This window comes from Ambystoma mexicanum, chromosome 2p (genome assembly GCF_040938575.1).
Source record: "Ambystoma mexicanum isolate Mex_15411 chromosome 2p, UKY_AmexF1_1, whole genome shotgun sequence".
Classification (NCBI taxonomy): domain Eukaryota; kingdom Metazoa; phylum Chordata; class Amphibia; order Caudata; family Ambystomatidae; genus Ambystoma; species Ambystoma mexicanum.
The window spans coordinates 627,862,820-627,879,199 of NC_090923.1; the positions used below are offsets into that span (position 1 = coordinate 627,862,820).

The window sequence follows — 16,380 nt, forward strand, 5'->3', positions numbered from 1 at the left end:
TCATCTTATGATGATCGTATCCCAGCTTCAGCTGCTTCGGAGAACATTTTCACCAGGGGGCGCTGTGTTGAGACCGCAGAGTCGAAGTCCCTCGAGGGCCGCCGTCGGGCTAATACGTCATGCGCTGTATAAAGGACTCGAGCAGCGTCCGTTAACTCAGTTCCGTTTTTCGGACGCAACTGCTTCGTGTTACGAATGGCGCATCAAGAATTTCTTCGACGATCTCTTCGTCTTTAACTCCCTCCACACCCAATACAGGGTTAAAAAAAATGTAAGTGTGGCAGGAAGAGGTCTATTACCGACCCCCATCGGAATTGCCTCTGGTGCCTCAGCCCAGACCATCGGGTTGATGAGTACAGGTCCTGTCAGGCCATGTCAAATAAGGCTCTTAGGGAAAGCAGAGGTAAGCTGGCGGTGGGGAAGGATGAATAGAAGTCTTCGAAAAGACAAAAGGATTCAGATGAATCCAGTAGAAAATCTCGTCACGAGTCAGGGAGGTCGAGATCGGAAAGTCGCTCGAGGAAGTCTTCCTCGTCTTTGAAGAAAAAGTCAAGAAAGCGACGTCCTAGGTTGTCTTCCTCCTCGTCCTCTTCTGAGAGGAGAGTAATTCACCCTTCAAAGCACGATTCCCCTAAAAAAATGGGTGTACAGGAGGGCGGGGCGACCTCTGACGAGCCCAAGGGATCAGAGCTCACCCTCGAGTACTTTAAGACGAGATAGCTGCACCTTAAGGAGGCTGGGGTGCAGGATTCTCTTACTCCAACACCAATCAATAAGTACAACTCAAATGGTTTGGCAAAGGGACGTCTGTTTAATGACAAGTACAAAAAACGGGGAAACATTAGGAAATCATCAGTGATGCGATCGCCCGTCTCGCTTTAACTTCCACAACCTTCATTCAAACAGCAGTTTCGAGGGGATTGGGTCCTCCAACGTATTCCATATCTGATAGTAATCACCACAGCTGTGCTACTTCGGAAAATCTTTCTGCGTAGATGACGTCGATATGCTGTCCTTGAGGGCCTCCGTCGAGCCGACGTCACCGGATTTTCTAAGTAGGACGCCCGTAGCCTCAGTTCTATTTTTTCCGTGAACGTGTTCGCTTTGGAGATCTTGGCGCGCCTCAATTCTATTGAATCCTGTTCTTTCGGTTCTTCGAACCCGTTTCTTCATGTCGTCTTCGGCTTCTTCCACCCCGCGGTCTTGGTCGGGTATGCGGGTCCAAGAAGTCGCTAACGGATACACACGTCGCTTGCCTCTGGTGCTTCGGAGAGGACCATGATATGGACGACTATCGACTGCCAATCGCTCACATCGAAGGCCTTGCGGGAGCGCAAGAAGAAGCTGTCTGTCGGTAAGGTGGCCAAGCCCCAGAAGTCGCGTTCTACTGGTCTTTCGACGGACAATTTGAGGGGCAACTCTCCGCATTGTCGTCGTGAGTTTGGGGGTTCTCGGTCGGTCCGCCATTCCTCTGCCTTGTCGCGGCACTCCAGGGTGCGCCGTCGCAGGTCGCCTTCCCCGTCCTCTTCCGAGTACTCAGCCCGTCGGCCGGTTGCTTGTCCCAACAAGCATTCCACTCCTGAGGAATGGGATTCCTTCCGAAAGGAGATGTTGGCGATTTTTCAATCGCAGGGCTCCGATCTGTCGTGCAGTCTGGGGACGCCGGGCGTGGCCGGGCTAGAGACACCGCTCGTCCGCCTTCGGGCTCGAGCAGTCGTCGCGACCACCGGGTGCCTTCGAGGTCCCGGTCGGACAAGGATGGTTGCTGTAGGCATGCCCGTTCCAGGTCTCGGTCCTCGAGACCGCGAGAACCTGTGCAGTCTTCAAGGAAGACTTTGACGCGGGCGGCACTGAGGTCGTCGACAGACTCTCTTAGGGCCATGCCTCCGAGGAAGTCGTTGGCGCCCAGGCTGTCCAGACACGCTTGGGGCTCCGCCCTTGAAGCCTGTGTCGATGCCGTCGCGCTTGACATAGACGCCTTTCGAGGCAGCTTTGTCGGGATGCTTCGTGGTATGGGGGAACCCCCCAGAAAGGCTCTGGCTAAGGCAAAACATGTCTTTGTTTCTTTTTCAGTTCCCTCTTTCCAGCCTCTGGATTATATTTGAGGTTGATGAGGGGTCTGAGGAAGGTGTGGTTCCTGATGACATTGTATCTGGTCATAGTCAAATTGAGGACCTGCGTCAGTCGCTGCACAACGCCAATGGTCTAGACACCTCTCCAGAGGTGGAGTTTGGTAGGCCAGAGCCTGGCACGCATGCCGAATCCTCATACCGGCGCCTCAGGTGGAGGGTCTCGGATTACCTGGGGTGGTCTGACCCCCCACTCCCCCTCCCTCGGGATTTTCAGCAGGATGACCTGACTGATATCCTGGACCAAGGTCCTCCAACTGGCCCGGTGCTGCCATTCCATATGGCCTTGCAGAGAATGGTGGCTGCGGCTTGGACCTCTCCGGAGAGTCTCTCGGCAGTGAGTAAGTCCTTGCCGAAGAAATAACGCCCAGCCAGTGGCGACCCCCTGCTACTTGACCACGCACCCTACTCCGGAGAATTTGGTGGTGCAGGCGTCTACGACCCCAGCAAAGCAGGCGTTGTACCCTACCATCCCTCCTGATGGGGACGACAAACGTTTTGACGGCTGGGCGACGAAGGTATTTTCTTCTGGGGGTATGGCGCTTCAGGCGGCGAACTCAGTTTGTGCCTTGTCTCGTTTCACGCACACACTGTGTAACTATAGTTCCGTAGCGGCTGATCATATTCCCGAAGTGGAGGAACGGCATGGTTTCCTTGCTATTGTGCAGGATGGCAAGGATGCCATGTGTGAATCCGTTCAGTCGGGTCTGGACATGGTTGATTGCGTCAGCCGGTCCATGGTGGCGAGCACTGTAATACGCAGGTTTGCGTGGTTGCAGAAGTCAGGTTTTGCTCCTGATGTGCAAGCCCGGCTCTTCAAAATGCCTTTTGATGGTGAACATCTTTTTGGCAGCAAGGCTGACGAGAGTCTTGAGAGGTTGCAAACCTCCAAAGCTGCAGTGAAGTCGTTGGGCGTTACAGTTCGCCAACCTCCGCCTTTTCGTCCTAGGGGACAGCAATGAAGGGGGAGGTACCTTTCGATATTATTAGTCCTTTACTAAATCGAGAGGAGCTGCAAGTCAAAGGGGCAACCGTAGGAGTGCCAGAGGTGGAAAACAAGGTACTTGAGGTGCCAAGGCCGTGCGAGCAGTTGCCTCTTTGCCCTCAGGCACTGACGCAGCCGCTTCAGCTCAGTCATGAGGCCCATGCTTCTCCGGTTGGGGGAAGGCTGGCGCAGCATCTTGTAGAATGGCGTGCCATTACTTCAGATGTGTGGGTTCTGGAGATCATTGCCCACGGCTACTGTCTTCTTTTCCGGCAGAGGCCTCACAGCAGTCTACCAGGGAATCTCTTTGAAGAGTCCGGATCTGCTCCTTGTGCTGGAAATTCAATCCCTGCTGGAGAAAGGCACCATAGAACTGGTGCCTGTAGCGAAGAGGAACAAGGGATGGTATTACCCTTATTTTTTGATTTCGAAGAAAGATGGGGGGGATTGAGACCCATCATGGACTTGGGGGTTGAACAAGCCCCTCCTCCAGGCCCTTCGACTTCAGGACTGGTTGGTGTCTCTTGACCTCAAGGACACTTATTTTCATGCTTATTTTCATGTGCCGATCCATCCCAAGTACAAGAAGTACCTGAGGTTCGCGGTTGGCGACTCTCACTTTCAGTTCCGGGTCCTGCCGTTCGGATTGACCTCCGCCCCGAGGGTTTTCACCAAGCTCATGGTGGTGGTGGCAGCGTATCTCAGGAAAGGGGGGATTTGCGTCTACCCTTACCTGGACGATTGGTTGATCAGGGCGCGCTCTCTCCAGAGCAAGTCCTGGATCATCTGTCAGTCACCTGCCACTCCCTTCACAAGCTGGGCTTCTCCCGCAACTTGAAGTCCCACTTGACGCCAACACAGCGGCTCCAGTACATCGGAGCAGTGCTCGACATGTCCCTGGGGCAGTGTGTTCCTCCCCAGGTGAGGGCTCATCACATTCAGCAGATGGTGCACAAGTTTTAGCATGCCCAGATTCTCCCAGCGTTCGAGTTCTTGTTATTGCACGGCCTCATGGCATCCTCCATTCTTCTGGTGCCAGAGGCCAGGTTGCGGATGAGATCTTTGCAATGGGCACTCAAGCTCCAGTGGTCTGTCCTCCGGCAGGATGTCTGACCCTGTTCAGGTGCCGACCTCGGTCGCCCAGGACCTTCTGTGGTGGGCCGTCAAAGGCAATTTGATGAGGGGGGGGCTCTGTTTTGGCTACCCTGGCCGGAGGTGACTATCGCGACGGACGTGTCCCTCACGGGATGGGGAGCTCATGCCAACGAGCTGACAGTCTGCGGTCGTTGGTCTCTGTCGGAGTCCAGACTCCATATCAATCTGTTGAGCTGTGGGCCGTCAGGCTTGCCCTGAAGGCTTTTCTGCCTTCTGTGCGAGGAAAGAATGTCCTGATTCTGACGGACAACACAGTGGCCATGCACTACCTCAACAAAAGGGGGGGGGGGGGCAGGGTCACTTCCTCTGTGCAGGGAGGCGATGCAGCTCGGGTTCTGGGCCATCCAGCAGGAAATTCCGATCTCGGCAGTTCATCTGGCCGGAGACGAAAACGAGACGGCGAACGCTCTGATCAGGCAGAGCGTGATCTCTCACGAGTGGAGTTGGCTCAGGAGATTCTCCTGGAGATCATCGCCCTTTGGGGGACCCCTCAAGTGGATCTCTTCACCTCCAGTGTCAACCGGAAGTGCAAACGGTTCTACTTGCGGGAATTTCCTCCAAGAGGAGCCTTAGGAGACGCGTTCGTAGTGGAGTGGGCCTTCCCACTGCTGTACGCGTTTCCTCCAGTCCCCGTCGTCCCGCAAGTGTTGAGGTTCGGTTCCCGGATGATCCTCATTACTCCAGCATGGGCCCGGAGGACTTGGTACCCGGACCCTCTCGACTTGTCCATCTGCCCTCCACGTTGTCTTCCCTACCGAGACAATCTGTTCTCACGGGAGGGGGGGAGGGGTCATCAGGTTCTCCATTCAGAGGTCAGATCCTCAACCTTCACGCTTGGCTTCTGAAAGGTTGAGGTTATGCTGGAAGGCGTTTGGGACAAGCTGTGACTAAGCAGACTTTGTCTAGATGGATTATTTTGGCAATTTCTGAATGTTGCTGCCTGGTGGGTAAGGACCCTCCAGTAGGCTTACAGGCCCATTCGACTAGGGGTATGGCTGCCTCTATTGCCCTGCAGAGGGGTGTTCCTATTCATAACATCTGTGAAGCAGCCACTTGGGCTTCGGTCCATACTTTTGTACGTCATTACTCCCTAGATTCTATCCATGGGCAGGATCTGGCCTTTGGCAAGGCGGTCCTTTACTCTGCAATTTGATTGGGCATTCTAAATTTGTATATTCTAAATTCTTTTGCCACTGCCTTACGTTGGTACTGCTTTGGGAGTCTGTCATAGATATGGAATACGTTGGAGGACCCAATCCCCTCGAAGAAAAAGTTACTCTTACCTGGTAACGTTCTTTCGATGAGATGGTCCGACAACTTATTCCATATCGCTCCCTCCCTTTCTTCCCCGCTACAGAATTTCTTATGCGATTGCAGCTTACGTTTCTGCAAGGCTTTCTGTGCTCATACTGGCAGAAGATTGGTGCCACACGTTCTGGGGAAAAAAAACTACAACTGAGGTTACGGGCGTCATGCGTCCTACTTATAACATCCGGTGATGTCGGCTCGACGGAGGTCCTCGGACAGCCTATCGACGTCATAGACGCAGGACGCAGACGACAAAATATTTTCCGAAGCAGCACAGCTGTGGTGATTACTGTCATAGATATTGAATACGTCGTCGGACCATCCCATCGAAAGAACTTTACCAGGTAAGAGAGTAACTTGTTGTTTTATAGGCAATATTCATCATCGTTGACGTGTAACACTCAAAAGTTTGTCATGCAAGTTGAGGATTGGATAACGTCTATCGGGTGGGCGTCTATGCCCATCCATCTACATCACTCGTGCTAGATGTCACTACAAGTACGTCTCATTGGTTCTAATAGCTATAGGAATATTTTTTGGTCCATTGTGATTGGGTCGGTTACACCCCTAGGCATAAAGCTCCACTTTAATTAGCAGCTTGCAGAATGGTTACCCAGATGCAGCATGCCCCGAGATTCACCCTGCCTCCCTTCCATCAATCAGTACTTTAGGGCTATGTGTCAATTAGTGGGCTGAGGACGGCCTCGAAACTGTTGCTTCTTATCAGGAAAAGTTATGGCATCCTCTGGGTTTGGGTGACATCAGACGTTGGTACCTCTTCGCGCTTGGCTGGTCACGTGTCCATACACCGTGAAGCTGCTCCATTTTCCATCTATTTGCGTATTTGATTCTCTCTTCGGTCTCGCCACCTGCCACGAGCCTCCTTATCTCCACCTTCACGGGCAGGCTGCTATGCTCTTAAGTTTCGATTCTTCGGAGTTGCCGCTCACCTCCCTTCCTGGGGTTGACCTCAAATTACTAGGCATGAGCTGCTTCTTGCTAAGTTTCTATTCTGCCGTTCTTTATAACTTTAGCTGGAATATAAATCTTGGCCAGTTTGACCCCTAGCAGCCTGGGCTTAATTCTGCTTTTGTAAAATGGAGTCGCAATTGTATAATGTGCTTCGTTGAGGTAGATGTATAGTTGGCGCTTGCTGCTCTATTCTTCTACTAAGCGTAGCAAGCCATACTGTGTTAGCTTCTTGCGTTACAAGCCTATGTACAGGCGTTAACTGGTTGCATATTTTCATCCTGCTTTATGGTTGCGTTTCGTTATATTTTGACATAGTCTTATCTTCTATGTCTGATATCTTTATTCATGGTGTTTCGTCTTAGTGTGTTATCTTTTGGTTGTTTGTTCATCTGTACTTCTGTCCGGGCCCTTGTGATGTCACCATTCGCCTTCCATTAAGGCCCTTTGGGTTTCTTCTGGGACAGTCTGAAAGTAGTCTAGTCTTAATGTTGTTAGCTTTTGATACGGTTGTCTCATTGGGTACCGTGCTGCCCATGGTTGTCTGGTTATTGGCACTTACAGGCATTGCACTTCCCATGGGCACTGGACAGAGCCCTAGCGCGGCTCTCTGCTGGTTTATTTGCTCATCATACATCGCATATCTCGACGAGTATGTTCCTGGTATTTAAAACTGGGGGGCTGGTGCGTAGGTCATATCTGTGACCTCCCCCCCACCCCCGGACCGTTTGTCGACCACTTCTGCTTCCTCCTTTGTATTCGCATATGTATTCATTTCTTCTTCATCTTCTGGGTTTGTACATGATGGTGCGAAGGAGTGTCTCTTTGGAGTCTAAATTTGTATCACTCCTTTCAAACTTCCTGCTGTTTTTACATGTTCGTCTTTGTTCCAGGTCATTAGCTGGCATTGTTCATTTGGGCTACAAAAAATCAATTTTCCTTCGTAGTGTCTTCGTGTCTTGGGATACACAAATTTTGTTCCTTCTGGCGCAAATTCGCTGGTCTACACAAATTCTTTTATTTCTTCATCAGTCAGGTCTCTGGGCTTCCGACCTGGTTTGACATTGATCATGATCTTCATCCCAATGGCTTTCTTCGCAGTTTTCTGGCACTGTGTGATGATTATCTTGATACTACAAAATCCTAGTAGTATCATCAATAGCAGTGCTCCCAGAAACTTGAATGCTTGCCATCCATTGTGGGACCCATGAGAAAAGTGTTCCAAACCAGCTGTTGTCATCAACTTCGTCAGTTTCATCGATCTGGTTCTGTAGCTTCGTTAGCATCTCTATGGCTTCTGTTAAGGTTCCATTTTCTTCGTCATGAGAAGGTATAAATGTGCAACATGTTTCTCCGATTTGTGCACAAACTCCTCCATCCATCGCTGTGATCATGTCAAGCACATATCTGTTCTGTAGAGTCGTCAGTCGGATTGCTCTTGACTCTTCCTTGATTGCGTTGAATTCCTTTGTCGAGCTGATGGTTTGCAGTAGTTCCCATCTGGTGATTTGTAACCACTTCGTATTTGCTCCAACCTGAAATCTTGGCATGATGATCATTGTGAACACAGGTGAGGCTGAAGAGCTTGTGCTCATACGGGATTGCATGGAAAGCTTCTATTGATTTGGCAGAAAAGTAATTTTCTCTCTTCCTTCGGGATACCAGTTCCATAGATCTCCATTTCCTCAAATGAGTATCTGCTTTCAGGAAACTGTCAACAGTCGGGTCACTTTTCGGGATCACTAGTGCAGGAACGTGGGCGTTCACTATTGTGCATGTGTCTCCCCAGTTTTTCGGCAGTCTTATGTATGCTTTGGATCAGCACGCCCAGTAATGATCCATAATTACTGCGGGTCCATGCGTCATTCCTGGAGCCTCAAAAATTCGCCCACAGTTCTGATTCTCTCCCATCATCCTCGTGCCATTGTTCCTGAAGCACAATTTTGGGCTTTCCAGTAGCACGATCTGCAGGGGGCCTCCTCTGTCTTCAACCCATGTCAGTAATCGTGTGAGTTTCGGCCATAGAGGTTTGCACAACCTCTGTGATCTCTATTGCTTCCTTATAGGCTCCATAGATCGACCATGCTCGGCAGATCACCACTCTTTCTTCCCATCCGTTTGGTGAAAGCACTGTTCCCCAAATCTGCATTTGGCCTCTGTTCTGAGTTTTTCCTTGGACATTTAGCTTTGGGTTCACTTTCATCTGATTGCTGTTCCTTTAATTCCAGGCTTCTCGTACCTGATCACATGATTCCTTGTATGGGCTCTGTTTCTCGCCTTAATGTCCTGTATATAATCTTCATTGGGGTAATTTGTCTCAGTTGCCCATATCAATGAGGCTTACCTTCCCATGAACTGTCCTCTGGTGTTGCACATTGCTACGTGCGTCAGTGTGCTGTCGGGACATCAATTTCTACAGCCACGAAGATCTTGGATTTCCCCATGTTGTACGGTTGGAGTGCGCATATGAAGCATTCTTCTGATTTCCTTCTTCCAACTTCTAACTTCTTTCATGTGCTGGTACCAAATGTTTCCTAGATGTGGTGTGCTGTCTAGGTAGTCGTTGAGTTCACTGTGATCTTCATGCAGGGGCCTCTTGATCCTTGGTGTCTTCCTGTAGTTCGCTATAACTACATCTCTAAACGCGTCTGTGTGGCTTTTCCTTGCTGGAGGACTCTTGGGCATTCTGGTCGATGGAGCAGCGTTCTTTATCTGCATCGATGTGTTAGGTGGATGTTTTGCAATTCTCTCCTCCTCTTGCATTCTTTTCCTGCCCTCTAGAAGTGCCTTTATTAGCCACCAGCCTGTCACCGGCTCAGTGTATGGCTGCATCGTGGGCCTGGTACTTGTTCCTTGTGTTGGAACTTGTGATTGTCAGTACAGTCTCTGCGGTTTTATTTTTCAGTTCCTCATGCAGTTTCTTCGCTCTAGCTATAAACTGGAATACATTATCTATTAACATTTGTCTTTGCAGTGAATTCTCCTACAGCTGCTTCTGTCTTTTTAAAGGCTTGTGTTCAGTCTTCTTTCGTTGGCTTTTCTCTTGATTCTTCTTACTTTCTCTCATTGTTTTCTGGGGCTGATTGTTCGGTAGGCAGTCTCATGCTCTCGATTGCCTTCGCTTGAGGTCCTGTGGCCATTGACACATGCCCTAGTTTGTGTGCATTCAGTGTGTGTGTGTGTGTGTGTGTGTGTGTGTGTGTGTGTGTGTAGTTGTCAGTGCTATGTTTCATTCATACCCTGCTGACTGTCTCCAGCTTTTCTTTTCATTTGTTACCTCAAGTGTGTGTGTGTGTGTGTGTGTGTGTCACTGTTAATTACATCAATTTTCAGCTAATTTACTTTACCATCGGATTTTCTCAGGACTGGAATAACTATATAGGGTCTGGGTGCTTTTGTGGGACTCATGCGTACATCAGGTGGGTGCACTGAAATTGGAACGCTTCGTGCACCAAAAAAAAATGCAACTCTGATCATTAATGACAGTAAAACAATGATAAACAAAATGCATAAATACATGATGGTACGGTACATGAGGTGGCAGCATTTCCTTCCAGAGAAGCGAGTGCGGCCCTCTGCTTGTGGGATGACCAGGTTACTGTTCTGCTCCCCCATTCCGCTCATAACAAAACTTCAATGTTTATTCTTTTCCCCCAGTTCACTTGTTCTCGAACAGTTTGTATCATAAAGTGTCTGGTGCTTTACAAGTGTCCCTACCCCCCCCCCCCCCCAGGTGAGTTTCCCAGTCTACCCCCTTACCCGCTTTCCCCCGAATCTGCTTGTCCTGAGGACATGCTGGAAACTGTTCAATGTGAAGGAATGGGGAAAATGGCAATCAAAACAAATAAAGGTTAAGTTCTTGTCTCTGCTCCCTCGATCTGTCCCTCGGCGGAAGGTTTCACTGGAATCGCCCCATGTAATCTCTCTGAAAGTTGGACAGCTCCACTTGAAGCATGATGTCGTGGAGGAGCGTTCCCATCTGTGCGACGTTAGCTGGATCTGATGAAGGTGAGGACGTCAACCTAGACAGGTCTCCCCACCATTTCCGGAAAGTCAGTTACTAGGCGGAAGAGGACGTTGTGAGCCAGTCGGCTGTCCTCCGGTGACAGGGACATTTGTCCTGCCTTGCTGGGTTCAGGATTATAGGCTCTTCCCTTGATGTGAACAATGCTTGCACTTTCCTGACACGTGGATTGCGACCAGATAACTTGGCTTGGTCCACAGCTGGCTCAAGAGTTCAGAGTTTGCTGGATCTCTAATAAAAGTAAGGGTGTCGGTGGTTCTCCCAACGATTGCTAGGCACTCCTAGTTGATCTATAATCGCCTGTGGTGGAAGCATTTGTGTCCTTATCACTGTATTCAGGCAGTTCAATGAAGGCATCCGCAATTACCGTAAGTAGTTGCCAGATTATCTTCTTGTTGGCAGGGTCTTGGATGAAGTCTGAGACACTGGTGACCCTCCCTACTAGTGATGGATAAGATTCCAATACTAACTGAAAGTAGGTTAGCACATCCCTTGTGATATTTCTGCTGGGTTAGCACATCCCTTGTGATATTTCTGCTGGGAGACCCCATAAATGCTGTCAAACAAAGTCTTGATATTTGATGATTCAGGATACTGTGTTTAGCTCTTAAGTTAAAAGTCCTTGATCAATGTCTATTAGTCTTGTTTCTCAACAATGCTGGAGTGTGGGTTGGTTTACAAGTTTGTGTCAACAAAACGTGTTGTGGCTTAAATGCGCAATTTTCTTCTTCACCCAGCAACTAGGATGTACAGGGTGTCCGTTTTTATGTCCTTATGCCCCTTTTTGCTTAGCGGTAATGTCCAGTTTAAGCCACAATTTGCTCAAGAGTTCGTTGTCTTCGCTTTGCTGCTCATGCGTCCTTTTTCCTCGTCATGGATCTCGTCTGCTCATGCTGAGGTTCTTCCCCGTTGTCTGTGGTTTCTTTGCGGTGGAGTGCAGCTAGAGGGTTTTCCCCGATATAGGGTTTAATGCCATTGAGAAAAATCCATGCTCTCCTGCCTTGCAGTTTCACAGCTGAAGGGGTGCAGTCCTCTACGATGAAAGGGCCATTGAATCTTGGCTTGTCCCACCTTTTCCTCATGTGGTTTTTACTACCACCACATCTCCAGAAAAGACGAGATGAATACGTAGACCTTGAGCTGGGTCTGTTGTAGCGTCCCCTGCTGCGTTTTCTGCTGTGCTGGACCCTTTTCGTCGTTGCTGTAGATGGTTTGAAATTATAGTAAGACTGGATGTCATGCAGTTAAGATATTCTTGTAACTCGGATCCCAGGACCTCTCGGTTTGGCTGGGCATCACATCTAGCTCTGTCTCGAGGGGTTAGGGGAGTATTCATTCTCTAACCTGTGACGATCTCGTGTGGCTTAAGATGATGGTCTGTTAGGGAGAATTCTCTTAGAGGCTAATTTCCCAAACCTAGCGAGTCCCCCAGCAGCTTTGCTGGATTTTTCTTTTTCTCCTAAGAGTGAGACTCTTTTCCTCCCACTCTTAGGCATGAATTGAGGTATGTCTTGGTTATAAATACACAAAAACAGATGATACCCTACATAGGGTATCATCTGTTTTTGTGTATGTTACACAGCACCCTCAGTGCAGTAACACAGGGGTGTCGTAGTGACTCCCAAACATAGACTCCATACCCTGGGACTGACTACTGTCTCCCAGGGCATGTAAAGTCACCATTGACTTTACTAGTCCAAAATTGTGAACAGAACCAGTACAAACCATCATATTGTGGAAGTACTGGAAGGGGTTAATTCGATTGCCCCTGGGTCTTTTTCCAAGGGGGCACTGTCCAGTCTCCCCTTGTCGAGTTTCTGGCTGGTGGCAGTGGTTACCACGCAAAATATTCCACCAGAATATTTCCTATGGGATTTTCCCATTGATTTTAAACGCACCACTTTTTGGTGCAATGTTAAAGATACCGCCGGTTTATTTAATACAAAATCACTGGTTGGGTGTTTTTGCCAAAACTCTTTTCTAAAATGGCGTTCGTGTCTGTCTCTGTAACTCAAACCAAGGTCGGGCCCTTTGTTCCACTTTTTGGCAGGCTTCTCCACAGGTTGTGTGGGTGGGGGAATTGGCACCCTGGACTGCGTTGCCTTAGCAACTCAAGTCGCACTCTGTTCTGATTGGCCCAGTGGTGAGCCACCCGGCTCACCACTTAGCATGGATGAGTGATAGCTAGGCTGTTGAATGGGGATTTTTCTGCATAAAAACAGGGTTTTTGGGACTGGAACTTCAGAAGTCGCCACAGGACCTGAAATCCGAAGAGGGAAGAAGCTGAGCTATCTGCGAAGACACCACCGGTGGAGCCCTGCTGCAACGACCTCACCACTTTCCCGACGACAAGAGAAGATCTTCTGCTGAAAGAGTCTTCTTCCTCTTAGCTGGTGGGATCAACCAGTTCGCCATTTCGCCTTCCAGGACGTCTCTTGGTCGAATTGCCCGTGCCAAGCACCCCGGCGGCCGGATAGTCAAGCTGCACCACTGTGACCGCGAATACCAGGAAAGCACCTTTTAACCGACAAACTCCGCGGCTGGTTTCTTCCCTGGCCAGTGCAACGACTCCAAGTTTCCTCCTCGACGAGATCTTCTTCCCCTGGTCGAAACCACGAACTGCACCCGCTGCCAGGAACGGCCGCCACCGCTGGAGCTTTCTCAACTTTAAAGGTACTGTGTTCCACCTGGCCTCCCTTTCTACGGTTTGCTAAAGGTGACTCTTAAATCCTTTGTTTTCCAACTGGGTTGGCCCCCAGACCTTCTAACTTTACCTTCTGAATCAACCCCACCTCTTTTGAACATTTCTACAATGACTTGAATGCATTTCTCAACTCTGTGATCTTGGGTACATTTCACCTTGCTAAGTGGGCCTGGCCTATGAACTTTGGCTCTACAGTGGACTCTGCCTTCTTTAACTTGTTATGACCTGTCTTTTTCTCTCCCTTTTACTTTAGTATTGAAGTGCCATCTAAGTTACGCGCTCACCTCTGTTTTGACAAAGTGGTGTTTTGACTTGGACTTGTCTAATAATTCTTAAGGGAGGTGTGTGTACTTTTCTGAGTGTGTTTTAAACTTGCTTTAATAGTGCTAGTGTATTTTTTAAAGTGTTTAATAAATCATTATACTTTTGATACAAAGCTCTGGTCAGTGTGTGCTTGCTCTGCTGTGTTTTTAGCCCTATTGTGTATACTCTGCATACTGCCTTACTCTTCTTGAGGGAAGTCTGACTGCTCAGCTGCAGCTACCAGGTAGATCTGGGTGGTACAGACTGCTACCAATTGGGTTTACTGCTTACTCTTGTAGACTTAATCTTCTTGCAGTGGTCCCCAAGGGAACTGCACAGGATTCTGCCGAACATGGTCCGAGCCTGGTTGGTTCTGAAGCGCATACAATGCCAGTGGAAGGCAGTGCAACCATCCCCTCTTTAGAGTAAGCTTCAACTTGGCTATCCTTTCTTTTAACAAGCCGTTGAGCCTCTCGGATACCATTACCTTCCGGATGATACGCCGACAAGAACTTGTGCTTTATACCAAGCAACAAGCTAATCTGTTCAAAAACTGCATTTACAAAATGAGCCCCATTGTCTCATCTCATCACCCCTCACACCCCCATCTAGGGAACACGCCCCTCACCAGAAATGTGGCTGCATAGGTAGAGTCTGGGTGTGTACATGGACCTGCTTCTATCCATCTAGAGAATGGACACATCACTACAATTAAGTACCTGTACCCGTTACACACTTGAATCATGTCGACATAATCGATATGTAAGTGCTTAAAAGGCCCATTTGGCTGGGGGATGACTCTTCTCACTACTTTTAATGTGTGCCCAGCGGTGAATTGCTGGCAGATTATGCAGTTTACAATAAAGAATGCAACACTCTCTGCTAATTTCGGTATAAACCAGTCTTCGAGCGTTGCTGCTAGATTTTCCTTGACATATGTATGGGGTAATGCAATTGCTCCAGTGCTATTTTTAGTAGGGCTACAGGCATTACTGGTTTACCAGTGCTGTCTTACCGCCACAAACGATCAGAGGGGTTTAAAGAACACCCTTGATGTTTCCACAGGTTCTTTTCATTCATGCACTTCCACTTCCATGATCGTCTCCCTTTTGGATGCCATACCCTTGGCTTCCGTGTCTGCTGCATGGTTTCCGCGTGACATGAAATCTGTCCCTTTTGGTGTGGGCTGCGCATTTCACAACTGCTATGCCTACTGGGAGCTGTAGGTGCCTTGATTAGCCTGTCAAGTAAGGCTGCATGTTGCACTGGCGTGCCGTCTGCTCGGAGGTAGCCCATCCTTTTCCAGCGAGCTAGTCCTACATGCACTGTGGACGTCACATGTGCGGAGTCACTGTACACTGTAACTTCCTGGTCTGCGTGATTCTCAACGGCGAGTATAAACGCCAATAATTCTGCAGCCTGTGCCGAATAATGCGATGGTATTCGTGCACTAACGAGCACTTGGAATTCTCCATTTGCTATGTGTTTTATTACAGCAATGCCTGTATATCTTTGTCCGTCTTCTTGGTCGATTCTCGAAGAACCCTCAATAATAACGATCTCGCCTTCCGCAAGGGCATTCTCTCACACTGGGGATTTCATCATAGAATTCTTCATGGTTTGCACAGTCATATATCGGCTCCCCTTCAGTGACTGGCTCGGCTATGAACGTAGCTGGGTTTACTGTTTTACATCAAACTATTTTGATCGATGGATAAGATATTATCACTTCATATGCAGAGGCTCTCTGAGACGTCGGTGTGCCTTTAGGTTTCTCTAAAATAGCAAATAGTGAATGTTCGACGTATAACATCATGGAACATCCCATTAGAATAGTGGTTGACTTTTCTATGGCGAACGCTGCGGCAGCTAATTTTTGTTAGCATGGGAAGTGGCCTCTGATTATTGGGTCCAGGATCCCACTGTAATATGCCAGGGGCTTGTATCCCAATGAAGTTTTTTGAGCGAGCACTGCCGTCCTAACTGTGCCATCTATGTGTGAGAATAGGTAGAATTCCTCTACGTAATTGGGAATCCCGAGAACAGGAGCCGTAGAAATCGCTCTCTTGAGTTCTGCAAACCCATTTTCCATTGCCTCCGTCCATTCAATCTTTTCCTTTGTCCCCTGGGCCGCCTTTAGTGCCTGGAGCAAGGGTTTGGTATACGTGCTGTAATCGAAGACCCATACTCTAACATAATTGCACAGGCCTAAAAAGCTCTGCATTTGCTTTATCGCGAGTGGCTCTGCCGTGTTCATGATAGCTTCAGCCCTTTCTGGGGTCACCTTTTTTTTTCCCCCCCCTCATGCGAGATGAGCTGGCCTATGTACAGCACTTCCTGTTGACAATACTGTAGATTTTCCTTGTCAACCTTATATCCTTTCTCAGCCAGTATGGTCAGTAGCTGAACAGAATCGCGCCTGCATTGCTCTTCTATGGCGCTGCAGATTAGGAAGTCATCTACATATTGCAAGAAGACACTATCTAATGCAATATTGCTTTGGTCCTTCTGTAGGACTCAGTTGAATATGGATGGGGACTCGCAGTACCCCTGTGGCAACCTCGTGCTTTTCAGATGCATTTTTAGGAATGTGAATGAAGTCTGATCTTGAGTCACGGTGCAACGGGATTGAGAAAAAGGATTTTCAAGTTAATCACTGTAAAATATTTTGCCTCAATGGGTATGTTACATAGGATTGTAGATGGATTAGGGACTAGAGGAAACGCTGCTTCAATAATAACGTTTAATGCTCTTAAATCTTGGATTAAACGCCACGGCCCTCCTTTTGATTTCTTGACAGGCT

At 48.7% G+C, this 16,380-nt stretch overlaps 1 protein-coding gene across 2 annotated transcripts in view; it reads left to right on the forward strand.

The window, feature by feature from the left end:
- The window catches only part of RBM5 (RNA binding motif protein 5), a 621,154-nt gene that overhangs the window by 107,206 nt on the left and 497,568 nt on the right, over positions 1-16,380 (forward strand). The window lies entirely within an intron of this gene.